Source organism: Ornithorhynchus anatinus, chromosome 2 (assembly GCF_004115215.2).
Source record: "Ornithorhynchus anatinus isolate Pmale09 chromosome 2, mOrnAna1.pri.v4, whole genome shotgun sequence".
NCBI classification, from domain to species: domain Eukaryota; kingdom Metazoa; phylum Chordata; class Mammalia; order Monotremata; family Ornithorhynchidae; genus Ornithorhynchus; species Ornithorhynchus anatinus.
Window position 1 is genome coordinate 38,853,832 of NC_041729.1, and position 27,473 is coordinate 38,881,304.

Consider the following 27,473-nt stretch of genomic DNA (forward strand, 5'->3'; position numbering starts at 1 on the left):
TACTTACTGAGCATTTACTAGGTGTAAGCACTGTATTAAGTTTTTTGAAGACTACAGTACAAGAGAGTGAATAGACATGATCTTTGCCCTCAGGGAGCTTACAATTTTGTTCAATTTACCTTTATTCTTTTCTTATGAGTCTGTCTTTCCCACACTAGATCAGGAACTCATTATGGGCCAGGGACCTTGTCTGAATCAAAGCGTTTATATTTCTCTCCAGTACATGTACAGAACTGTACAACTCAATGATAATAATAATTATTATGGTATTTGTTAAGCACTTACTATGTGCCAGAAACTGTACTAAGCGCTGGGGTGGATACAAGCAAATCGGGCTGGACATAGTCCCGTAACCTATGTGGGGCTCATAGTTTCAATCCCCGTTTTACACATGAGTTAACTAAAGCATGGAGAAGTTAAGTGACTTGCCCAAGGTCACACTGCAGACAGGTGACAGAGCCAGGATTAGAACCCATGACCTTCTGATTCCCAAGCCCGTGCTCTATCCACTACGCCACACTGCTTCTCAATTTAGTAAGCTTAATATCATTATTACTTCTATTTTGTTTAATGGCTTGGAAGACCTTCCAATCAATCAATCAATATCCCCCCTCTAGACTGTACACTCGTTGTAAGCAGGGAATGTGTCTGTTAACTGTTGTATTGTACTCTCCCAAGCACTTACTACAGTGCTCTGCACACAGTAAGCGCTCAATAAATACAACTGAATGAATGAATAATTTTGAACACCTACTGTGTGGTGAATATTATACTAAGCACTTGACAGAGCATAATAGAATTAGAAGACATAATCCTTATCCTCCAAGAACTTAGTGTAGCAGGATAAGTAGTCCCAAAACAAGAAGAGAAAAGAAAAACAGAAATGAGGATGAGCAAATGCTTAAAAAAGACATACAAGTCATTATAGGTAGGTGTGAGTGCATAAATATGTAGTTGTTACCAACTACATATATTGAAGTTTAGATACACATAAACTTCATATATATTTGAAGTTTGGAGGCAAGAGATGTGGGAGAATGATCTGGAGAGTGAAAAATGAAAGGATATGGGGGGCTACAGGATGCTGGTAACACTGCATGGCAAATTCAACTACTTGCATCCTGCTTGGCTCTGCTTGGGTTGACTTCAACCTCCCAGGGCAGCAGCCCGATAGGTTGGGTACTGGAAATTCCTCATTCAATCAATCATTCATTGGTATCTATCGAGCTCTTACTATGTGCCAGAGAACTATACTAAACACTTGGGAGCGCACAATATGCCAACTGTACTTTTCTAATTTACACAATGTCTAATCCATCTAATTTGTCAATAACTCAAAAATTCTAATTACCTCCAATAAGTTGGGGAAATTAGCCGATATGTTCCCTGATCATAGTGAGCTTACAGTTTGGATAGACGGGCATGTTCACAACAGGGTTCCTGGCGGTTTATCATGGCTTCAAAATCTCCGACGTTCCACATCCATACCATGCCCAAGGAAATTACGTTCCTGCTTAGGATTCAATTTTCTCAGAAAAGAGCCAAATCCTAAGTGCATTTTTTGCCTGCAAAATCATCTGAGCACACACTGATGCCCATTCCCTCTTCATTGATCCTCTGTGGAAATGAAGAGTAGCTATGCAATATCTTCTTCCCAAAAGCCCTTTAAATATTTGAAGACAGTTATTAAGTCTTCCCTTCAGGACTCAACAACCCTAATATGTTTAAACCGTCTTAACTAGAATTGTTTTCCATCTTCTTAATCATTCTGGGCCTTTGCTAGTTTCTATGTTCTTTAGAAATGTGGTAACCAATACCGCAACACTTCAATAAGATTCCCATCAGCTAAGAGGAAATATTACTTCATTCCTTTTTCACGTCATACAAGACATCCCAATATCATGTTGGGTTATTATATAAAGCCACATTACTAATGACTCCAATTCAGTTTCCATTTCTTTTTCTAATACATTTGTGCCTATGCTATCTTCCTATTTTTTAGTTGTTTTTCCCCTTAAACCTACTACCTAGCGTGGATACCTATTGAATTTCATCCAGATTTGAATAGCCACTTTTCTAATTTACACAATGCCTAATCCATCTAATTTGTCAATAACTTTTAAAAAATCTAATTAACTCCAAAAGGTTGGGGAAATTATTTTGTACAAAGGTGTAAAGAGTGACCATAGGTGAAACCAAATTTGCATTATAATGTTACATTACCAAGCAGGTGCTCATTCTCATTATAAATTATCTGACTTCAAAAAAAAATCAGTTCTGCATTTTGAAGAGTTCAAAGTGAGAATTTATGGAACCTAAGTCTGGTAGTTAAGTGAAATCCTTAGCTAACATTCAAAATTCACTGTATTTTATCTAGTTATACATATAACATAGCATTCATTTTAAAATACGGACAACTAAGGTTTACAAGAATAAGGAAGAGATACTGAAATTTAAGTTATATTTTGGGAAAACTTTAGATGTTAAAAACATGCCATCTCTATCACTAATCATCCACTAAGAAGTAAATGAAATAATGTGAAGGAACAAGGAATGCTGACATAATAATAATGATGATAGTATTTAAGTCGCCATAACGTGCCAAATTGTACATTCCAAGCGCTTAGTACAGTGCTCTGCAAACAGTAAGCGCTCAATAAATATGATTGAATGAATGAATGAATGAAAGTGACAAAGAACTCCAAAGAGCATAGGGATCGATATAAAATAATCAGATCAGACACAGTTGCTGTGCCTCATGGGGTTCACAATTTAAAAGACAAGGGAGAACAGGCATTTTATAGAGATTTTAAGCTACTTGCTCAAGGTCACATGGCAGGCCAGTGGCAGGTAATAGAAATACAAAATACCATAATCATCATTAGAGCCCGCCTCTCTCTAGGCAATGCTGTCTCCCAATATCCAAAAATTTTAATTATTCTTTTTTGTTTACCCATATGTAATTCAGAATCTTTTTCCATTAACTTTACTTCAGGCTTGGGAAAATGAAAAAAAAAAGTTGAGATGATTTTTATGTCTTTGGGGCTGAGTTATTGGCAGTTTCAGTTAAGTAATTCTAATATTAAATCTGCAAATGAAAAATGTAGCTTTTTCTTGCTATCGACTCTTCTGCTTCCTTCCCCTTCACTAATCCTGTTTTCCCAGATTGGACCATCCTCAGACAGACCACGTCTCCCCACATCCAAAAACCCCCTTAAAATCCTACCTCCTCCAACAAGCCTTCCCCAATTTCAATTAACAGGATTTTCAACCAATGGTATTTGACTGATAAGTGATCATTTATTTCCCACCTGAGCCATATGATTCCCAACAACTAACTCTAGCATTGAGGACATATTTATTTATAGCACTCTTGTGTACATATAGGTCTACTCATTTATTTTGGTAAATCTAGCAGACATTTTTATGGGTGTCATCCCCATTAGAGGATCCTCCTTGTGGACCGTGAATGTGTTGCTTTTTTATTCTGTACTTCCCAAGTACCTCATCCACGGCACAAGTGAGCACTGAATAAATATGACTGCTATCACTATTTTTTTCCAACGGTATTTGTTAAGGTCTTACTATGTGCCAGGCCTTGTACTATGCCCTGAGGTAGGTACAAGGGACGCAGCATGGCTTAGTGGAAAGAGACCGGGCTTGGGAGTCAGAGGTCATGGGTTCGACTCCCGGCTCTGCCACTTGTCAGCTGTGTGACTGTGGGCAAGTCACTTCACTTCTCTGTGCCTCAGTTACCTCATCTGTAAAATGGGGATTAACTATGAGCCTCACGTGGGACAGCCTGATTACCCCGTATCTACCCCAGCGCTTAGAACAGTGTTGTGCACATAGTAAGTGCTTAACAAATACCAACATTATTATTATTATTATAAGCCAATCAGATCCATGTCCCACGAAGGGCTGACCGTCTTAATCTCCATTTTACAGATGAGGTACCTGAGGCACAGTGATTTACCCAAGGTCAAAGCATACAAGTGGTGGAGCTGGGATTAAAAGCCAGGTGCTCTTACTCCCAGGGCCGTGCTCTTTCCATTAGGCCACACTGCTTCTCGTGTAAGAATGACTCCCTCCTGCCAAAGCACAATTGGCCTCACCTCTCCCATTGTGCATGGTTTAAGGTTTTTTTAATGCTTGAAACCCAAAAGGAGGAAGTACGGGTTACTCAGATTGCTTCATTAGAGGATGCAGTGGCAACAGTAATATTAGTAATGCCATTTATTAAACCTTACAAAGTGCAGAGCACTATACTAAGCACTAAGGACCTTGACTCAGGCCCATGGTAGAGGGGGAGCCTTTACAATCCAGAGTGCAATCTAGAGAGACACACAGGGAAAGAACAGCAAGGCATTAATAGTAAAAACGATAACAAAATACTAACTCCATCACCTGGGAAGGAAGACTCCTAAGGCTCTTCACACCTCCTGACATTTTGGACTAAAATGTCAACCCCTTCTCGGGTACCCTCCCCCTAGACCCACCCGCAAAGCCCAGAGTCCTAATAATGAGGCACCTCCAAGTCACAGGATCCCTCTTCTGCCCACCCCCAATGACAATGTCATCTTTAACAATTAATAATAATTATGCTATTTGTTTAGCACTTCCTATGTGCCAAGCACTATTCTAAGCACCGGGTAGATACAAGGTAATCAGGTTGCCCCATGGGGGGGTTCACAGCCTTAACCCCCATTTTACAGATGAGGTAACTGAGGCACAGAGAAGTTAAGTGACTTGTCCAAGGTCACACAGCAGATAAGTGGCGGAGCCGGGATTAGATGCCACATCCTCTGACTCCTAAGCCTGTGCTCTGTCCACTAAGCCTCGCTGCTTCTCTGAATACATGAGACACATGTGAATAAAATCAAATTAACAAACTTCAAAGCAGAACCCCAAATGGTTTTAAATACAAATAAAACATAGTTTTTTAAAGCTCAACATCTTACTCATTATTAGTATGTCTGAGGTACCTTGTTTTCCTATCTTAATGAAAAAAACAATGGGTAAAGTTTAATTCCTTGGTTTTCTGAAGCCCAGAATTATCTTCCCACACAAGGACCATTTTTCAGACTGTTGAGATCAGGGAGTAAGAGTCAGCACCTTGACCAATCCTTCTATGACCTATTCAAAGTTTCATTGTGAGTTATCATTAATATCAAAGACAATCAATGAGCACTGACTTCATACAGAGCAGAGGGGACATTTAAAGAAACAGTTGATACAATCCCTGCCCTGGAGAAGTCCCTAATCCACAGAAAACAGAACAAACTTAAATAAACTCACCAATGATATTCACCTGAGAAGCAGTGCAGCTTCATGGATAGAACATGGACTTGGGAGTCAGAAGGCCCTGAGTTCTAATCCCCGCTCTGCTACTTTCCTGGCGTGTGATCTTGGCCATATGATCTTGGGCCAGTCACTTTTCTGTGCCTCAGTTACCTCATCTGTAAAATGGGGATTCAGAATGTGAACCCTGAACTTAATTAGCTTGTATCTACCCCAGCACTTAGTACAGTGCCTGGCACATAATAAGCGCTTCACAAATGCCATTAAAAAACAAAAACCCTGAACATAATCACTTACAGAACCCAGCTAATAATACAGAATTCCTCAATGTCTAGTCTCCTGCCCAGTCCACCTGAGCCTTGAAGTTTCTCTCTAGATTGCACATCTGAGGAGCTGTCAAAATTTGATACTGCTTCCATATAAAAATCTTATCTGCAGTGATGACTGATGACCGGGGGCCCGAGAGGGTGATTTTCTATGTAGATTTTAAAACGCTTCTCTGTGAACTCATGGCACATAAACAACATTAAGTACCTAATGTTGCAGAAGCTTCCCAAAGAGTGAGCGACTCTTGGAGCTTTAAAATAGCTGCCCAATGGTAGACAAGGTGACTGAAAGAAGGCTGTTAGTACTTACCAATCAAAGGAATTTATCAAGCACTTTCTGAGTGCAGAGCACTGTACTAAGCACTTGGGAGAAAACGATACAACAGAACAGCACTTCCTAGTGCTTAGGCAGTGATTTTAAGGTGACTGCTTTTCTGAAGCTAAACGTACAATTTCAGAATTATACTGCACATTCCTTTGCAAGATCATTTTCTAGTTTACTTTGAAATGAAATATTTCTAATACCTCTGAAATGAACATAAATGCAACACAACGGGTTGGTAGATGCAACCCAAGGTGAACTTCTACTGATCAATCAATCAATCAATAGTATTTATTCAGCTCGTTCTACGTGCAGAGCACTGTACTAAGTGCTTGGGAGCATACAATACAACGGAATTAGTAGACACATTCTCATCCATAACAAGCTCTACAGTGTGGAGAGGGAAACAGACATTAATATGAATAAACAATTTATAATACATAATTTAAAGATAGGTGCTGTGGGGTTGGGAGGTAGTGTGAATATCAAATGTCCAGAGGACATTCTGGAGTTACATTTGGGGAGTACAATCATCAAAGATACCTGAAAAATTGCCTTAGAAAGAAAACGTTCAGTGACGGTGACAGGTTCCATGTAGGGGAGTATATGCATTCCAGAATTACTTTAATAAAAATAATGTAATCCCACACCACTAAGCACTGGGGGAGGATTAAAAAAAAAAAAGAAAGATAAGAAACAGACATGAAAACTACATGGAGTCCCAACCTGAAAAGTTTGTTATTTTGTGTGTTAAAACTGAGCCTTGTAATGCTGGTTAAATCTCTGAATAGCTACTTCATAACGTGCTTTACCATTTTATCAAACCCAAGGGAACAAATGTCTTTCTATGGGCACTAGTGATGCACGGAGCTTTGACGGGACTTCAATTATCTCGGGCTGAAATTGAATCTGTTCTGAGCAGTGTTACAAGCATTGTACACCAAATAGCCCAATCCCTTTTAATACACTGGATGGAAATCCTGAGGCTTAATGGATTTTTTTCTCATTCCTCTTCTCCCCCAGAGATGACTAAATTCTTAAGAACCTCATAATTGCGGATAATTTAAATATTTCTAATTAATACTCATTCACCGCTTGCAGGGGAAGACACGATTGCAGTAGGCAACTCAACAACTCCATGTCATTTTAATTAAAAGAAACCTAAAACATTAGATGCTACACTGGCATCATTAGCTATACCACTGTGCTGAATATAATAGTCATAATAATATCTTCCATTTATATGGTAACCATTCCTAAGGAGGACCAGCTATTTTACAAACATCAATTTATTAATCCTCAGAATAGTCCCAAGAGCTGGGTAGGAGCAGTGGTGGAAAGTGCAGGGTCCTGGGAGTTGGAGGACCTGGGTTCTAATTCTGACTCCACCACATGTCTGCTGTGTGGCCTTGGGCAAGTCACTTGACTTCCAGTACTTCAGCTTCCTCAACTGTAAATGGGGGATAAAATCTTACTTCCTCCTAACCCAGCACCTTGTTGGACAGGGACTGCGTCCAACCTGATTATCTTACATCTACTCCAGTGCATAGTACGGTGCTTGACATACAGTAAGAGCTTAACAAGTAACATAATGAATCTATAATTTTGACATAAAAAAAAGGAACCGAGAGCTAACACCTCTTGCCCGTGATCACTCAAACACTGAGAAGGAGCCAGTCTACAAACTACCATTTACTGGTTTCCTTTGAATTCTAGCAATATCTTACATACAAATCACACCAGAGCTTTGTAAAGGTAGACCTGCCCCAAGGGGGCTACATGACCTGGGCTTGTAGAGCTGGGTTGGGCCAAAAAAGAATTTTAGCACTTTAATATTTAACCCAGGCCACTGCACTTAATGTGAAAGTCCATTTATTCTGTCATTTTCCCTAGCTGCAATTTATTATTATGTCCGTCTCCCTCTGTAAATTGTAAACTCCACATGTATTTTCCCAAGTGCTTAGTATGGTGCTCTGCACACAGTAAGCACTCAATCAATACCTACCGTTGACTGACTGACTAATAGTCAGATCCGATCGATTCAGCTGGTCCCTCCGGATCCCTGAAAGCTTTCTCTCCTCTTTGGGGTTTGGAGTTGGCTGGAGGGGGTTAAAGTGATGCAGGTAGAAAATAGTGCTGTGGTACAGGCAACTAATCTGCACAAGTCCATCTGTCCCTTGCACTACAGGGACTAAAATTCCCATTGACAAATCTGGCAACCAGATTTGCCCCAGAAGTGAGCCTGGACCCTTCTGAGGTTCAAACCAGACTCATTTCTGATCCGATCTGGCTCTAGACTGGGCTGAGCCCAGGCTGCAGGGGAGGTGCATGTTAAGCCAGGCACCAGAATTTAGCCCGTACAAATGTAGAGCCCAAGTTGGAGCAATAATTAGGTGGTTTGCGGGCTGAATTTCGACAGAGAGATAATGTATATAGAGAGAGAGGGGCATTGAGAGAACTTTCCCCTCCCCTCTTTCTGTCAAAAAAAGTCCAGTTTGTCAGAGCCAATGCCTACTGTGATGAGAGGCTGGGAAGCTCAAAAAGGCCAGGAAAGAAGATAAGTAAAGACATCTTCAAAAACCTGAAAATATTCAAGTCGGGGGACCCGGTGACTTGCCCCTTAGCACACTAAAGAATTGACAAATGGTACGAGAACAGAACCAGCCATTATTTTTGAGTGCATTGTTCCTTTTTTTAGCTAGAATGTAAAATACTTCCCAAAGGAGGATGCAAAAAACAGGGAACTACTTATTCTCCCACCCACATACACACAGACAATACACTGTGGTCTACAAATTAGTTTGAAATAAGTTCAAAATATAAAGATTCAAACCTTCAAATTAAAGTAAGACCGATCTGATAATTGGCATATGAAGGTACCAAAATTTCAAACTCCTTTCTTTAAATCAATTATGATGGATATAAAACAGACGACTGGGCTGCCACATTTGAAAGAGTTATCTGCAGGATAAAGGTCACCTCATCTGTCAATCGGAGACTTTGGAAAAAGCATCATATCCAGAAACTTCTTGACCTCAGAGTCCATATATTGGAGAAAAGTCCACCAGGAATTAGGATTTGCAGTGAAGGGATTAGATAGAGTTACAGTGCTTGACCCTATTTGTCTGTCAAATGATTGTTTGCATTTTTATTCCTTCTTGAAGAACTAAAGGAAGTCATATCAAAGGCTTTCCCACAGCCAAAGGAGCCTCTAAGACTTTCAGTGAAGGATGTATGCTTCTATTTCACCTTCTTTTAAGCCATTCTTACCTGTGCCTTACTATAACCAGGATAATCTTAACAAGCACCGTGCTGTGAACCTGATATCTGGAAGGATATTAGCATAATTAAATGTTATTTCTATGAAGATTTGTGTGTTACAGTAGAGAATAGGTATTTGGTATTGTGTTGTAATTTGAAAAATCATCTCACTCCTGCTGTTTCCAACATTCTCTCTAGAATAACAATGACTGCAGAACTACCTTTCTTTCATAATAAAACTTCTTTGATGTCTACCACAAGAGTCTCAAAAATGGTGATAAACACCACATCAGAAAAAGAAATAAAATGCTATCGGTCTCCCTAGTCTTTTTCATGTTCCTTTCTTGCACTGTATTTATAAATACAAATCTCGAGCAACAATCTATGCAGGCAGGCTTCAGGAATACCAAGATTTCTACACAACCTTATCTTTTCAACACTCTTCAGAAGACTAAATAAAACATAAAGTACTAACACCAAAACAACTATTGTACTAATAAACGAGTCTATGGGTAGATTACTTAACAAAACATTTTCCAAGTGAGAATTTTCAATTCTCGGGGTTTTCAAACAAAAACTCTTGGTTAACAAAGTAGCTGAATTTCAACTGAATGGGTGATAATCCATGGCATTAATCAACATTTGAAGATAGAAATGCTTGGTTGAAGATAGAAATGCTTTTTCCAGATAATTACATGTCCGGTGGGATGATTTTTGATATAATATTTAGAAATTAAATGGCTCATGGGTCCCATAAATGGATTTTCTTTGGAAAACAAAGTAAAGTAGTCTTACCTTGAGATCATATTCAGAAATAGGTTAAACTGAACTCCTCATATTCACTCCCAAATCTTTCCCTTCACCTCACCTCCCCATCTCAACTGACATTACTGCCACTGTACCTGTGTCTGACGTCCGCAACCTTGGTCTAATCCTCGACTTCTCGTTCTCTTTGGACTTTCACATCCAGGCTGTTGCTAAAGCCTGTTGGTTTTCCCCGTATCAGACCACCTTATGAAGCTACTAGGATCCCCTGCTCCCCTCCCACTGTGCTGTCCTAGACCTTCCAGAAAACTCTCTGGATATACTTACAAAACGACTGCAGATGGAGAGCAGGGAGTTCTGGGAGAGATGTGTCTGTGGTGTTGCTATGGGTCAGAAATGACTCGACGGCATAAGACAAGGCATTCACTCCTGAACTAACCTGCACCAGTGGGGCCATGAGGGACTCAAACCTCGGCCCCCACCGGGCCACCGAGCAAAACCACTGGGAACCCTCACTTCCCCCCAACCACGCCATCCAGGGCTTTAACCTCCCCATCTGCCCTATGCCAGCATGACAGTGAAGGCTCAAACAATGTCAAGGAGCCTCCGCGCAATTGACAACACTGGGAAAGCTCCCCTTCTGCGTCACCCTGATTTTCTCACTTTATTCACCCCTCCCTCAGATCCACAGCACTTATGTACATATCTGGAATATATTTAGTCCTATTAATGTCTGTCTCCCTCTCTAATACATGAGCTCATTGTGGACAGGGAATGTGTCTTTTACTGAACTCTCCCAAGCGCGTAGTACAGTGCTCTGCACACAGTAAGCACTCAATAAATATGATTGATTGGTTGTGACTGGACCCCAGATGCCATCACTGTGAGGTCTCTGCCCACCCATTTTACCATCAGACCTGGTGGTCTCTGAGCCTTCTCTTTTATGAGTTTTTTTGTGATTTGATTTCATTTTTTACTCTTCCTATGTGTCTGTCGCCAAACATCTCAATCAGTCATTCATATTTATTGAGTGTTTACTGTGAGCATAGCACTCGACTAAAGTCTTAGGAAGTACAATAGAGAGTTGGTAGACACATCCCCTGCACAGTACGAGCATGCCTCACCACTTTACTCTTTGATCCTTCTAAACTGTACGCTCATTGTGGTCAGAGAATGTGTCTGTTTATTGTGGCATTATACTCTCCCTAATGCTTAGTACAGTGCTCTGCCCACAGTAAGTGGTCCATAAAAAAAATGAGCGAATGAATGAATTATGCGTCCTTTGAAGGCCAGGGACCCTGTTTAATTCTCCCCACTACTTAGTATGCTGCTTTGCACACAGTAGATGCATAATAATTACTACTGTTACTACTATTAATTGTGACACTTAATCGTGACATTTGTTAAGCACTTACTATGTGCCAGGCACTGAACTAAGCGCTAGGGAGGACACAAGTAAGTCCCTGTCCCACATGGGGCTCATGGGCTCAATCCTCATTTTACAAATGAGGTAACTGAGGCTCAGAGAAGTGAAATGACTTGCCCAAGGTCACACAGCAGTCAAGTGGAAGATCTGGAATTAGAACCCAGGGCCTTCTACCTCCCAGGCCCATGCTCTATCCACTACGCCATGCTGCTCCTGCTATACTGAGGGTGACCAAAGAAATGAGAACAAATTCTAACTCTGTCCAAGAATAGAACCAGAATTACTCAAAATAATTTCAAGAGCATAAAACATCAGTCATCTTTAGGAATGACAAAACAAAGTTTACATATATTTTTCACTTAAAAGGCAATAATTGTCTAGAAATATACAATTTTCTGTTAACACCCAAAATGATACTTACACATGAAAAATGCATCACTAGTGTGTACATTTTTAGTAGTTTAACAGAGCAAGACAGAATACACTGCTTCCTAAAGAGGAATGTGAATTATGCTCATATCCTAACATCTCTTCTTTACAAAGAATTGCACTATTTCCTCATTTTTCAGAATATATGAAAGACCACAATATCAATGATACATTTAAAAACTAAGTGAGTAACAACATCTAATTTCCCAGTTGCTTGAATGCTTGACTAGAATGATATCGTAAAACAAATCCAATGCTCCAGGAGTTATGTCGGCACTGCAAGAGAAAGAGAAAATATAGTATTCTTCTGTTAACCCCCAAATCCTTTTAACCTTGCAACAGAGGAATTGAAACTGAACAATCACAGTAGCATTTCAAAAGCCCTGATTCTTAAGGGAAGCATTTCCAAAGCTCCTTTCATAGTTTTTCTCTTCTCTAGCTACCCATAAGAATATTTCAGAAAGTCATATATCTGGATTAATTTTGAATGTTTTACCAGTGTGGGCCACCTACTTCATAAATATTTGTACACCTGAAACAAATGATTTAAAAAGTTCTTCACTGTGTAGGTGGCTCTCAGCAGCAAAAATCCTTAGTTCCAATGCTCTTTCTTCGGGCTTTTCTGTGATGGTGTTACTGAATTTTAATGCTGGTACTCCTTTCAGGGTTCTCACACTTCTTGTTAGTCCTCTGCTTTTACACTGTGAGTAGCATACATGTGTTCTGTGAATTGGGAGCCCAAAGGCCCACAACGAGTGTCAATGTACACAGCTGCTATGTTTCACGTTGAAGTTATTTTTCCTCCCAAACAGACACAGTTCAGTCTATCATGACCTCAAAACCAAACGCAGCGAATGCCACAGAGTTAGCAGACGGTGGGGAAGCAAGAGGGATAAACAGCCTGGCATGAAATAATCATGTGGCTCTTGGAGCAGAGTCAGATGCTCGAGTGTCTGGATTCACTGTATCAATCAGTCAATCAATCAATCCATCGTATTTACTGAGTTCTTTCTGGGTGCAGAGCACTTTATTAATTGGCTGAGAAAGTGCAATGAATTGAGTTGGTAGACACGTTCCCGGCCCACAGCGAACAAAGCTTTTGTTGAAGACAATGATGTTTTCAATGTATAAATATTAATATTTGTGTAAAAGAAGACCACACGGTCAGTTGACACATCCTAATCCTGAAGTGATGGCAATTACATTTCAAAATACTCCCCAATCACACCACCTACTATTGAAGACTAGGCCTTTTAAATCATTCAAAACCTCCTGACGTGAAAACAGCCCTTATCCCGACTACTTTGGAAGTCGCCACAGCAGTCAGAGCCACAGCAAAAGGCAAATCAACTGGACCTGATGGCAAACCTGCTGAGATCTACGAGCATGGAAGGGACACCCCGCTTAAACACTTGCACAAGCTATTGTCAACATATGGAACATGGATATCCCACAAGATCCTCAAAAATGCTTCCAACATCAAATCTTTAAGCAGAAAATTGAATTCAATCGTATTGATTGAGTGCATACCGTGTGAAGAGCACTGCTTTAAGTGCTTGGGAATGTACAGTACAACAGGGTTGGAAAACATGTTTCCTGCCCACAAGGATATTACAGTCCAGAGACAAGGAACCTATAGTCTAGAGATCAGTTGAGGCATCACATTCTCAATTTCTGGCAAGATCCTATACAGAGTTCTTCTCGATTGCCTTCTATTACAGACCACATGGTCCAAGAATTATAAGGTGACAGAACACAATGCTGCAGAGGCGATATGCGAGGTTTGGGATGTTGGGGGTGGTGCACGCAAAGGTTGGTCAGATTACTCGAAACGTTGAGATAGATGATGTTCTCATTCTCCCTTATCCCTCAACCTGCTTCTTTACTTAAACTGGAAAAATCTAGAGTGAATCACCTATGAGAAGTCTTCATCAGGAGCACAATAAGAGATTTGTACATTTGTATTTTCTCCTCAGACATACGGACCTGGAATAAGGGCTGAGGGATTTCTCTACAGCTTTTAAGGGAGGGGCAAAGCCTACCTCATACTGGTCAACAGGCATTCTAACCCCTAAGAGCTAAGCGTGCCTTGAGACACCTTGGCATTGCGTGTGATCATATGATATTGTTTTTAGTCACTTTTGATTAATCATACTCCTATTTACGGTTTGAAATATCTATTAACAATGTACTCATTGCCCAAGGTAGTCTTGGAACATTTAAAATATAAAATCCAAAACTTAATTACCAAAAAGCCAACATTAGACCTTTCCTCAGTCAGGAAAGGCAGGCTCAGATATGCTTTTCAATTTTCCCTTAATGTCAACAAATCAGAGGTATGTTTTATAATTACAGTGCTTTAATGAAATGCCAGAAGGGTGTGTACAAAACAAGTTACCAGTCAACCAAAGAGGAGCAGGGCATTTGTTAAACATGAACCATTTGAGGTATAGATTCAGTGGTGCTGGGTAAAGTGAAACGAGTCACACAGATGAAGGGTGACTCGCTAAGGTAGAGTTGGCTCCACATTCTTTGATTTAGATCACCACCCACCGAGTTACCTCAATCAGGCAGTCACTTGGCTGTTAGAAACAAGGGAGCATGTCTACAACTCTGTTTCATTGTATCCTCTCAAGGGCTTAGTGCAAAGCTCTGCACACAGTAAGTGCTCGATAGATATCACTGATTGACTGACACTCAGAAATTCACAACTCTTCCTACAGGAATCACAACCAATTATGACAGGATCCACACTGAATTTTCAGGGCCAAGGGCCCTTTATCGAAATCCCTCAACCACTCAATCCTTGGGATAGCTTAACGCTGTGGATGCTCATATGGTGCCTAGCATAGGCAGGGAGAAAAAGTAAGCAGACTAAAAAGCAAGTTTATGCCATTTTCTTCCATAATGAAAAAATAGTCTCATGACTCCCAACTCCTCAAATACTACTAATGGTGACCCATCCACCTCTGCATCAAGCAGAAACTCCCCACCATTATCTATGAGGCACTCAACCAGCTCTATCCCTAGTACTTACCCTCATTCCTCTTCCCCTACCATGCACCCAGTACATTTTGCTCCCCTAACACCAACCTAATCATTGTGCCTCACTCCTTGGCTTGCTCCCCAGTGATCTCTTGCTTATCTCACTCCTGCCTGTAACTTCCTCCCCCTTCACATCCAGTAAACCATTACTCTCCCCATTTTCCAAGTCCTACTAAAAACACATCCCCTCCAGGATAACCTTCCTTGTTTACTTGCTCGTCACACCAATGTACTTCTTTGCCTACTGAATCACCAATGCATTTTAAGTCCCTAATTCCTAAGCAATCAACCAATCACATTTATTGAGTGTTTGCTGTGTGCAGAGCACCATACTAAAGACTTAGGAGAATACAATATAACAGAATTGATAGACACATTTCCTGCCCACAATATTCTAGAGAGGGAGACCGACACTGATATAAATAAATTACCGCTATGTACGTAAGTGTTGTGGGACTGAGGAGCGGATGAGTAAAGGGTTCAAATCCGAGTGCAAGGGTGACGCAGAAGGGAGTGGGAGAAGAGGAAATAAGGGCTTAGCTAGGGAAGGCCTCTTGGAAGAGATGTGTCTGCAATAAGTCTTTTGAAGTTGGGGAGAGTGATCGTCTACTGGATTTCAACAGGGAAGGTACCCCGGGCCAGAGGCAGAACACGGGTGAGCAGTCAATGGTGAGATAGACAAGATCGAGGCAGAGTAAGCAGGTTGGCAATGGAGGAGGGATGTGCGTGGGCTAGGTTGTAGTAGGAGAGTAGCGAAGTAGGATAGGTGGGAGTAAGGTGATTGAGTGCTTTAAAACCAATGGTAAGGAGTTTCCGTTTGATGTGGAGGTAGATGGGCAACCACTGGAGATTCTTGAGGAGTGGGAAAACATGGACTGAACATTTTTGTAGAAAAATGATCTGGGCAGCGGAGTGGAGTATGGACCAGAGTGTGGAGCGACAGGAGGCAGGGAGGTCAGCAAGGAGGCTGACACAGTAAAGTTGCAGGTTTTAGCAACGCTATGAAGGCTGACTGGCAGAATTTAGTGGCAGATTGAATATGTGAGTTGTGGGTTGAATGCAAGAGATGAGTCCAGAATAACACTAAGGTTAAGGGTTTGTGAGATAGGTAGGATGGTGGTGCTGTCTCCAGTGATTCATTCATTCATTCAATCGTATTTATTGAGCACCTACTTTGTGCACAGCACTGTACTAAGTGCTTGGAATATACAATTCGGCAACAGATAGAGACAATCCCTGCCCAACAACGGGCTCACAGTCCAAATGGGGAAGACAGACAACAAAACAAAACAAGTAGTCAGGCATCAATACCATCAAGATAAAACAGAATCACAGATTATATACAGTGATGGGAAAATCAGTGGGAGGGTAGGGTTTGGGTAAGAAGATAAGGAGTTCTACTTTGGATATGTTAAGTTTGAGGTGTAACCGGGACATACAAAGAGAGATGTCCTGAAGGCAGGAGGAAATGTGAGACTGCAGAAGGAGAGAGGTCAAGGCTGGAGATGTCAATTTGGGATCTCTGCATAAAGGTACTAGTTGAAGCCATGCGGGCAAATGAGTTCTCCAAGGGAGTGGGTGTAGATGGAGAACATGCTGGATGGAAGAGAACCAGAACTGAACCTAGGGACTCCCACAGTTAGGGTGTGGGAAGCAGAGGTGGAGCCTGCCAAAGAGACTGAGAAAGAGCAGACAGAGAGATAGGAGGAGAACCAGGAGAGGACCATGTCCAGGAGAAGGGGATGGCCTACGGTGGTAAAGACATCTGAGAGGTCGAGGAGGACTAGGATGGAGTAGAGGTCTTAGATTTGGAAAAAAGGAGATAATAATAATGATTACGGTACTTGTTAAGCGCTTACTATATGCTGAGAACTGTTGTAAACACTGGGGTAGATACAAGGTAATCAGGTTGTCCCATGAAGGGGTTCACAATTTTAATCCCCATTTTACAGATGAGGCAACTGGGGCACAGGGAAGTTAAGTGAGTTGACCAAGGTCACATAGCAGGCAAGTGGCGGGGCCGGGATTAGAACCCATGTGTCCTCTGACTCCCAAGCCCGTGTTCTTGCCACTAAGTCACACTGCTTCCCCCATTTGTGACCTATGAGAGGGTGGCTTCTGTGGAGCAAAGGGGACAGAAGTCAAAACTGGAGGGGGTCAAGGAGAGAATTGGAGAAGAACTGGAGATAGCAGATCTCAACACGCTCAAGGAATTTGGAGAGGAATGATAGGAGGGAGATGGGGAGATGCGTAGAGGGAGCCATGGGGTCTAGGAAGGGTTATTTTAGGATAGAGGAGATAAGAGAATGTTTGAAAGCAGTGGGGAGAAAGCCATTGGAGAGTGAACAGTTTAAGATGGAGGTCAGGGAGGAAAAATAGAGGGGGTAAGTGCTTGGGTAATTTGCAAAAAGATGGGGTCAGATGCACAGGTGGAGGGGGTGGAATTTAAGAGAAGGCAAAAGATCTCTTCCAGAGCCACTGTTGAGAAAGATGGGGGAACTGAAGAAGGGACAGGTGGAGGAAGGAACTGGATAGGAGCAGAGGAGATTTTAGAGAGATCACGCCTCATGGCTTGATAACAGTATTTAAGTACTCACCACTCCCGCCCCCTCTCCTGCCTGTCAGACCTTCAATTCTTCAATTTGTATCTTTATACTCTGTTGCTTCCCCAGTTTGTAATTTATTTTAATGTCCTTCTCCCCTGCTAGACTGTATGCTCCTTGAAGGCAGGGATTGTGTCTACTTCTTTGTACTCATCCAATTGCTTAATACACTGCTCAGCATAGACCGAGCACTCAATGAATAGCCTCGATTGATTGGTGGCCAAGTACATAAGTTCAGTAACCTTCTATACACCTCCAAAGGGAGTTCAAGAGCAATTCTAGTATATAAACTTGAAATTTGTCCACAATCTGTAAATATAATTTATTAATCCACCATTAGTTTTAAACTACCTGAATGCAAGTTGAGATCTAACTGTTCCAAGATTAAACAACTATGGACAAGCATATACTACTTTAAAGGTTATCATGTCATCAGAGATAGACTTCATTTCATCTAATTGGCAGCCAATCCTAAACATCAAGAAAAATAATTTCAGCTAGAGAGCAACTGATACATTTCTGTGCTTCTTCCACAGAAATAAAAAACAGGAATTGAGGAAACAAAAAATTCTATTAGCTAATATATATAATCAATATATTGTTAACTAATTTCCAGGGTTTTTTATTATCTGTATCATATATACATAATATATGTATACATATATCAGCTTTTGATTTTGTTATGAGTAATTAGTAATATTTTTGATTGTAAGGAACTTGTTTAGTTTTGAATAACTTTTTAAAAAGAATTTCACCAAAGACAATTATTTACTTATAACTTTAACTCTGTAATAATGAGCTATCAGTTATCTAGCCATAATTCCATACTATTTTGTGGGTGTGGTTTAATAGTACCATCTCACTGGTAATTTCATTTGGGGTTTTTGCTTTAAGACACATCTATTTTATTTTTGATATGACAATTTTCCTTTGCGTTATAAATCTCCTAAATAAAACATTTTAATAAAATGAATCAAATATTGTATCTCAATCTTTCAAGATTTGCAACTATTATTATTCTAATAGTGAGTTTTTGAGACTCCAGACCTGTAGTCTGTTTGAAAAATGCTTGAAAGTCTTTCAATCCAAATTAGCGGAACAAGACAGTTGAGCTACAGATTAAACCTGATCTTCGGAGGACAGTTGAATCGTATTGGTACTATCATTTTTTAAAAGCAAAAACAACAGTGTTTTACAGTGTCAGACTAGGCACCGAAAAAGATATATATTTTGTACAAAAAAATGCTGTTCATGTTGAAAGGACTTCACATTCCCAATTAGATACCTTGAGGTATGCAGTGGTATGTGCAATGAAGCATACAATAAACCACGCTTAGAACAGTGCTTTGCACATAGTAAGCGTTCAACAAATGCCATCATTATTATTACTGCACCAACTCAGTCTAACATATCTGACTCCAAAGTAATGTACAAATAAGACAAGTAATACCAATAATTTCTTTTAAAAATAAGCTTGTGTGTTAACTGTGAAGTTCACATCCTGCAAGTAGAAATGCCCTCGTTTCCAATGTTTTACATTTTCTGGATCCAACATCTCCTTTTGGCAGTAGTTCTTGCTGTACTAATAGTATTTATTAAGCCCCTTTTGCACAGCACCATACTGAGCCCTGGGAAAGAACAGGCAGGAGGAAATTAGACACTGTCTGAACTCTTGGTAGGTATACAGGGCTCTATCAGCGTCTCCTGCAAGTCTGTGAATTAGCACTATGGAAAATCACATCCAATCGAAAATCCGTTCAGTCTATGTCTCCCTAATCTTCAAGAACCTCCAATGCTTATTCTGCGTCATACAGAAACCTCTTACTGTCGGCTTTAAAGCACTCAATCTGCTCGCTCCCTCCTACCTTACCTCGCTGATTTCCTAATGCAACCAGATCAGCTCACTGTACCTCAAATCACGTCTATCTTGGTGCCAACCTCTTGCCCACATTCTCCCTTCTTCTGGTCTCCCTCTCCATATATGATAGACCACCAACTCTCGCCACCTTCAAAGTTTATAAAAACTACATCTCCTCCAAGGGGCCTTCCTCAATTTAGCCATCATTTTTCCATCTCCCTCTCCCTTCTGGATCTGGATATCTGGTTGCCTATCTGGATCTGTACCCCTTAGGCACGTGATATTCACCGCACCCTCAGTGCCACAGCACTTCTGTACATATCCATAATTTATTTGAATATCTGTCACCTCCTTTAATCAATCAGTGGTATTTATTGAGTGTATGGAAGAGAACCAAGGCCCTCTGACTCCCAGGTCTGTGCTCTTTCCACTAGACCAAGCTGCCCCTCTGTCCACAAAGACATTTTTATTGATTTATCTATTTATATTTATTTATACTCATCATTTATATCCATGCTCACACTCTCAACTATTGCACTGTTTTTAATTCATTAATTTAGATTGTATTCCCCTTGATGGCAGGAATCACACTTTATAGTTCTAAAGGTTCCCCCAATTCCTAATATCATGTTTTGCCCCAGAGTTTAATCAGTATTGTTGATCGCTTAATCAATCAATAGTATTTCCTGGGCACTTACTGAATACAGAGTACTGCTTATGTTCTTCGTAGGGGAAAATGAGAAGAATGCTTAATAGCATGATACCTGAGCAAAGTTGACTGATAAATTGAAAAGGGTGAAGCAGGGAAGGTAAAGCAAATGTTTTAAAGATCTAGTGAAGCACAGCCTCACATAATAGGATAGAGCAACTGAACTGCTGGGAGGCAATATCTACAGAACCACCAGCCTGGCATGTGGCAATTAAGAGAGGGCGATCTCTCTAGAAAGATCGGGATATCATGAACAATACAAAACAAGGTGCAAAATGAAGTTGAGCGCAAAAAATACCAAGCAAACATCCAGCACAAAAGACCTCTCTATGAGCATGTCATGGAATAGACGTTCAGTTAATAATTGTTCTGTGAATCCAATCAGAGCATCAAAAGAACAGCTACTTTTCCAATTCCTGGTGCTAATGCTACACAATTCTAAGCGTGACTCTAACCCTCTTTCTTGTGCCTCAGTCCCACCTCCTCTTCCTCTGAAGAGAATAGATGATAATAGCCTCTACAAGGGTCGCTCTCTGATGAGCTGAAGTAGGAGGACAGTAAAAGAGAGTTTTAAAGTTTGAAAGACACAATCAAATAAAATTTCTGATGATCTGGTGAAGTCTCAGAGAGTTGGAAAACAGCAGCAAGAGATAGACCATCCTGCTGCACAGGAATAAGAAATGAGGTGAAGCTGCATAGAGAGCAGGCTTTGGGAGGGTTATAACAGAAAGGAGAAAAACAATAAGAATCCCAAGTGCTGTGGGAACCAAATGTGATGTGTAGCAGGGTAAAAATATTGCATGCACTTGACACAGAACATACTGCTGATCATGGGTCAGTCACAAAGGCATATTCTAGGTACCAAGGAGCTAGGGTACAAACATATTTTTGAGACAGAGGGCTTCATTATAAAATGGGGGAAATGGGAAAAAATAACCTGATAGTAGTTACAAAGTGTTTACTATGTGACAGGCATTGTGCTAAGCTCTGAGGCACAAGGAGCATAATTAGATCAGTTTCGAGCCTTGTGGAGCTCACAATCTAAGAGATGATAGAGAAAAGTACTTTATCCTCATTTTACAAATGAGGAAACGGAAGCAAAGATGTCATGCTTTTAATTTCCGGTAGCAGGTCAATTTTCTTGTCTTAGGCCTTCGAGTCATCTCCGACCCATGATGACTCCATGGACACATCTATTCCAAAATGCCCCATCTCCTTCTGCAATTGTTCCGGTAGTGTATCCATAGAGGTTTCTTAGTAAAAATATGGAAGCAGTTTAACATTGCCGCCTTCCGCGCAGTCAACTTGAGTCTCCACCCTCGACTCTCTCCCCATGTTGCTGCCTAGCACAGGTGAGTTTTGCCTTGTAACAGATTGCCTTCCACTCGCTAGCCCCTGCCCAAACTAGGAATGGAATGGGTAAGCCTCTGCTTGACTCTTCCTCCCACAGCCAAGACTAGTAGAGTACTGGAAACTCTCCAGGTGCAATCCTAAGAGGGGAGCAGGTCAACAGCGGCAGGAAATAAAACCCTGGTCTCCTGATTTCCACACCCATGTTTTTCCATTAGTAGTTACCGCAGTAATAGGAATATTTACTAAGTTCCAATTTGATGCAGTACACTGCCCTAGATGCTTGGGAAGTAGAGAATAATGAAGGGACACTGACTAAGGAGTTTAAACTCTAAATGGAGAGACAAATAGAAAATTACTTACAACTAGAACAGTTAAAACTAATGGAATGAGCAAATATGCCCATATTTGAGTGTCATTATGTGCATATATATGAAAATATATATATATATATATATATATACACATTAAAGAGCATACATGGCCTTGTGACAAGAGCCCGGGCTTGGGAGCCAGAGGTTGTGGGTTCTAATCCTGGCTCTGTCACTTGTCTGCTGTGTGATCTGGGGAAAGTCACTTAACTTCTCTTTGCCTCAGTTACCTCAACTATAAAATGGGAAATGAGACTGTGAGCCCCACGTGGGACAACCTGATTACCTTATATCTACCCCAGTACTTAGAACAGTGCTTGGCACATAGTGAGAGCTTAACAAATACCATTATCATTATTATATGATATGAGAATGATTGATCATATTCCTAACTTCATTAATAGCTTTTTAATAAGCAAAGTTAAAAAATACCTATAGATAGAGGGTTAATGTCATTAAAATTAAAGGTGTGAAATAGCCTAATTTACAACACTTGGAAATGTTAATGATTTCACGGAAAGAAGCAAGGTCCACTGAAAAATAATCTAGGTTCCTTTTACTACCTTTTGACAATCTCGGCTTTATATCATGCTAAAAATGACTATACTTATCTTCTCATTAGCAACTAATCTCAGTTATTCCTCTTGCCAAATCAATTATACAAAAATTTCCAAGCTCAAAGGAATTAAAGGACATTTGGACCTCATTTCATCTTCTCATGATTGAAGTAATTAGCAAGTACTTCTATATGAAATAAAATAGTTTTGCTAACTAATTAATAAAAGGAAAGACATAAAAATGTTATCAGGCTAATAGTAAAATTATCAACTTTTTCTACCATTACGTCTTGAACTGATCTGGGATAATTGCAGATGGTCAAACCTTCCGAGACAAAATACTGGGACAATCTGAGGGGTGAAGAGAGAGGGGGAATATTATCATTAAACAATGATAATCTATGCACACATTTCACATTAAGGAAAAGTTTTAGAATCACTTCATTATTTCTTTAGCCTTGCAGTCTATCAGTGTTCTTCTATTACATGAGCATGCCAAGTAGAAGAACAGGTAACAATACTAGTTTTCATTTAAATAGCATTTTTTCCAAGCCTAGATAAAAGCTGGAAATACCATGTAAAGAGAAAATTTTCATTTTGAACAACATTCACCTTATTTTTCTTCATAAACCTTATTTGGATCTACCCCTTCCTCTCTTCCCACACAGCCATGATCCTAGATCAAGCACTTATCATTAAAATTGGAGTAGTGCAGCAGTCTTCTCATTTCCAGTGCTTAAAACAGTGCTTCGCACATAGTAAGCGATTAACAAATGCCATCATTATTATTATTGTTTCCCTGCCACCAGATTTTCCCTTGCTTCAGTCTAAATGCCACTTTACTGCCCAAATCATCTCCTAAAATATTGCTCTGCACAAGTCTTCTGTGTCCTGAAAACCCTTAAATGGTTGCCATCCTCCCTCCAAATCGAGCAAAGACTCCTTAGCATTGGCTTCAAGGCGCTCCTCCATTTCTCTCTACTCTGTTTTTATCAGCTCTCTTCCAAACCCTTCTCTCCTCCCAGTCTTAACTCTTTTCCAGCCTACCAGCTGGCTGCCTCCCGCTCTTGTCTTCTCCCCTTCTGACTCTTTGCTCTCATTTTCCCCAGGGCTCAGAATCTCCTTTCCCCCAAAATCTACCAGACTTCAGCCCTTCTCGTCTTAAAAACGCTGCTAAAAATCAATCCCATCTCCTCTATCTAGGTGCCCCTACAGATTATCAGTACCAAATCAACCCCAGTTTTAAATCAACCCTTCCGCCGATTCCTGCGCATATATTTTTTTAATAATAATAATAATGGTGGCATTTGTTAAGCACTTACTATGAGCAAAGCACTATTCTAAGCGCCGTGGGGGATACGAGGTGATCAGGTTGTCCCATGTGGGGCTCACAGTTTTAATCTCCATTTTACAGATGGGGTAACTGAGGCACAGAGAAGTTAACTGACTTGCCCAAAGTCACACAGCTGGCAAGCGGTGGAGCCGGGATTAGAACCCATGACCTCTGACTCCCAACCCCACACTCTTTCCACTGAGCCACGCTGCTATTTACTCATAGTCATACTCGGCACTTGCGTATGTATACACTTTCAAATATAATAATAATAATAAGTATTTGTTAAAAATGGGGATTCAATACCTGTTCTCCCTCCTCATCATAGGATTGTGAGCCCTATGTGGTGCATGGACTGTTTCTTATCTGATTATCTTGCATCTTTCCCAGGATGGAGGAGTTTTCTGTACTAAACAGCCTTTGGTATGTAGTAAGCACTCAATAAATACCACAGTCATTATTACTACTATGTTATCACCCCCTCGGAGTGCACACCTATGTTTCCATTTTGGTTCTAATCCCGGCTCCACCACTTGTCTGCTTGTGACCTTGGAGAAGTCACTTCACTTCTCTGTGCCTCAGTTACCTCATCTGTAAAATGGGGATTGAGACTGTGAGCCCCACATGGGACAGTGACCGTGTCCAATCCCAGTGCTTAATTCAGTGCTTGGCTCACAGTAAGTGCTTAACAAATATCATTATTATTATTATTATGTCATGAGCCCTGTGTTTCCAACCCCTGGTTTAGACCAGGAATGATTATGCTTGAAGACGTGAGGAGTCCTAGGACTATTCCCTCCAAATTTTAAGGTACTGTTGTTTTTTCTGTTATTATTTTAGTGGGTCTTTAACGGAATCTTCTTGGTTACCTCTTTTCCAGTGTGCCTGTCATTCCCCAATCCTGTAGATTGCATTCCTTCCAAGACCCCCGGATCTCAATCTCCATTGTCAATTGCACAAAGTACTTACCAAATATCAGAAACAATAATAACAACAACCCATTGTTCAAATGGTCGCATCATTTTTCTACCTTCATTCAGCGAGACAAAGAAATCTCACCTGACCTCAAACCTGAAGAAGTATTTTTAATTTCATTAGGTAAAAAAGCGTATGACAGTTTTCTTTTAAATCTGCCTTTAGATAAAGCTCTCTGGAGACCAAAGAGGGCTCAGACTGACAGATGTGTTTTCATGCCAATGGCTAGCGTTAAGAAGAGCCTTCAAGGAAACTGCTCAGTGAGTCTTTAAGTAATCAAGCAGCAAAATGGAGTACACACAATCTTCCAAAAGATCACTGAAAAAGAGCAATGGTTTTCACTTCAAACTTTCTTTAGGAAACGAACCTGGAAGTAACCACTGCCTGGATAAATGAAGCTACACTGACGATATGGTTTTTTTTTTAGTAGAGCAGTCCTTAGTCCATTAGCAACAATAACATATTCCCGACTCTGCCCCTTGTCAGCTGTGTGACTGTGGGCAAGTCACTTCACTTCTCTGTGCCTCAGTTCCCTCACCTGTAAAATGGGGATGAAGACTGGGAGCCTCACGTGGGACAACCTCATTCCCCTGTATCTACCCCAGCGCTTAGAACAGTGCTCTGCACGTAGTAAGCGCTTAACAAATACCAACATTATTATTATATTCTTCAATGGCTAGGTACTCTGTTGCACTTTCTACTATGGAGATTCCAGTCCCATCACTTAATTAAACCAAAAATTAATGATCAGCATGTGCATAATCGCCTGTTCGATGACTAAACTACATTTAAGCTTTGTAAAAAAAAAATTATCTAGAGTAGTTCATAATATAATGTGATTAGAGACCAGCAAATTATTTTATCAGGTTCAAAGCTCTATTTACTCCTGCATTTCATCATTCCTACTCTCAAAAACTGTGGGTGTAACTGGGAAAAAGTGAGATTTTACCAAGAGAAAAGAAATATCTGATAGCGTGCGTATTTTAAGGATTATGAGAAATCATGGAGGATTGGTTGTCTCCGCAGTTAGCTATTATGCTCTGAAAACTCAAGCATTCTTATATTTTCCAGTTTTCTACATTGGGGATACTGCATTATTTCTTGGAAATCCTGCATTATTAGCAGTTGAGAAAACTCCCCAACCCTGATGCAAGATGACATTAATAAATACGTGTCTGGCAAAATTAAAAGTCAATGGGTGTTTTTAAACACAGTCTCTAATACAATAATGATGAATGCCTATATTACTAATGCTTAATGAAATCACCAATATCAAAAGGAAAAAAAGCAGTAAAACAGTTTTTACTAAATACTGCCTTATATAGAAAACTTTATCCATAAAGCAAAATATTGATTCCCTCTCATCCTAATTCAGAACTATTGTTACATATATAAATATATATATGTATATATATATATATAATTCCATCAGAAATGTATTTTAATAATCTCTATACTGGAATTCTTACATCAATTCTGAGAGGCTTAGATAAGCTTTAACAATACATTTCTTTTAATAAATTTTAATCAAAAAAAATCAAAAAATAAGGTTCTACATCTTCTAAGGCAAATTCATAAAAAGTTACAAGGAGAGAGAAATCACTATGCTTGGTTGCTTCTCAATCAGACTGATATATCATACTGGGGTGACAGAGAGAGATTTTAGGTGCAACTGAAAATTTTCTGGCCTGTGTTATCTTTATGTAGGCAGAGATGCTGATAGCACAAAAGAGCACTGGATCTACCCATCTTGATCCCAACCCCTTGATTATAATCCAGATTCATGTGTTGATTCCCTTCTCAGGAGCACAAAGTGCAAGGTGGAGGACATTATCAAGGTCCTTAATTCTGGGTGTCACTACCTAGGATGTCCCTGCGCAGGCACTGAGCCATCCAAGATGGTAGCAGCTACAATGGAATGCCAAAAGTGAAAGGTTTTGAGAAACTGTTCTTCTTCAGTCCCCACAGATGTAGTGGTTACATAAAAATGTGTTATTTTGCAGAAGGAGGTGACAATCGATGACAATAACGGCACACACGTTCTTCAAAAACTACACTTCAAATGAGGCTTTCGGCTTGCATTTTTCATGTAATTAGTGCAACTACTTGTGCCCGCCCTTCTCAGCAGGAAGGCTGGGCCCCTTTCACCCTCCCTCCCCATCCCCCTTTGCCTCACCACTTACCTCCCACACTCACCTTCTCCTCTCTCACTCTTCACCTCCCCCTCTCAGGAGGAAATGGACCTGCCACACACTGCAATGAACTGCTGAAAAAGGGAAGGGCTACAATTCTCTCCTTCCCTAATCTTCCTCCAAAGTAGATAACAACACAAAATGCAAACACACAAGCACACACACACAATCAGGCAACAAAGCAAGACCGATTCATCAATGGTACTTGAGTGCCTACAGGAAATTAAACAAAAATCATGTCTGAGAAACTTTTTCCAAAGCAGAACTTTTTTTTGTAATTGTAATTCATTTAATTCTGCATCTACTCTATAGTGGTTTCTTTAGCTAATTCTAATGCAGATCACTAAACTAAATGAAAATGGAAGCATATGGAAATTGCATTAAGATTTTTCTAGAGGGAAATTGTATTAAGAATTTTCCATAACAGGAAGATGCTTGTGTATTTAGTTTTGTATACTGTCCATACAAAAAAGCTAGCCCTTGTTTTACCATCATATTTAATGTTGGCAGCACCTGGCACTGGGTTTTTTTTGCCTCATGGTCTCATTCCTTATGAAGCTTTTCATACTCAAAAGGCACACTGACCGACCCATGTGCGTCTTCAGAATTGTATTATTTTCCCTGGATACAAATTTTAAGGAGTAAAGAGG

The 27,473-nt window shown here is 40.3% G+C and overlaps 1 protein-coding gene and 1 non-coding gene across 3 annotated transcripts in view; both read right to left on the reverse strand.

Annotated features, from left to right (window-relative positions):
- SDK1 (sidekick cell adhesion molecule 1) overlaps positions 1–27,473 on the reverse strand; it is a 739,495-nt gene that overhangs the window by 562,059 nt on the left and 149,963 nt on the right. The window lies entirely within an intron of this gene.
- On the reverse strand, positions 21,408–21,545 carry LOC114809622. Its single transcript, XR_003757398.1, has one exon. It is a non-coding gene; the product is annotated as a small nucleolar RNA SNORA7 (small nucleolar RNA).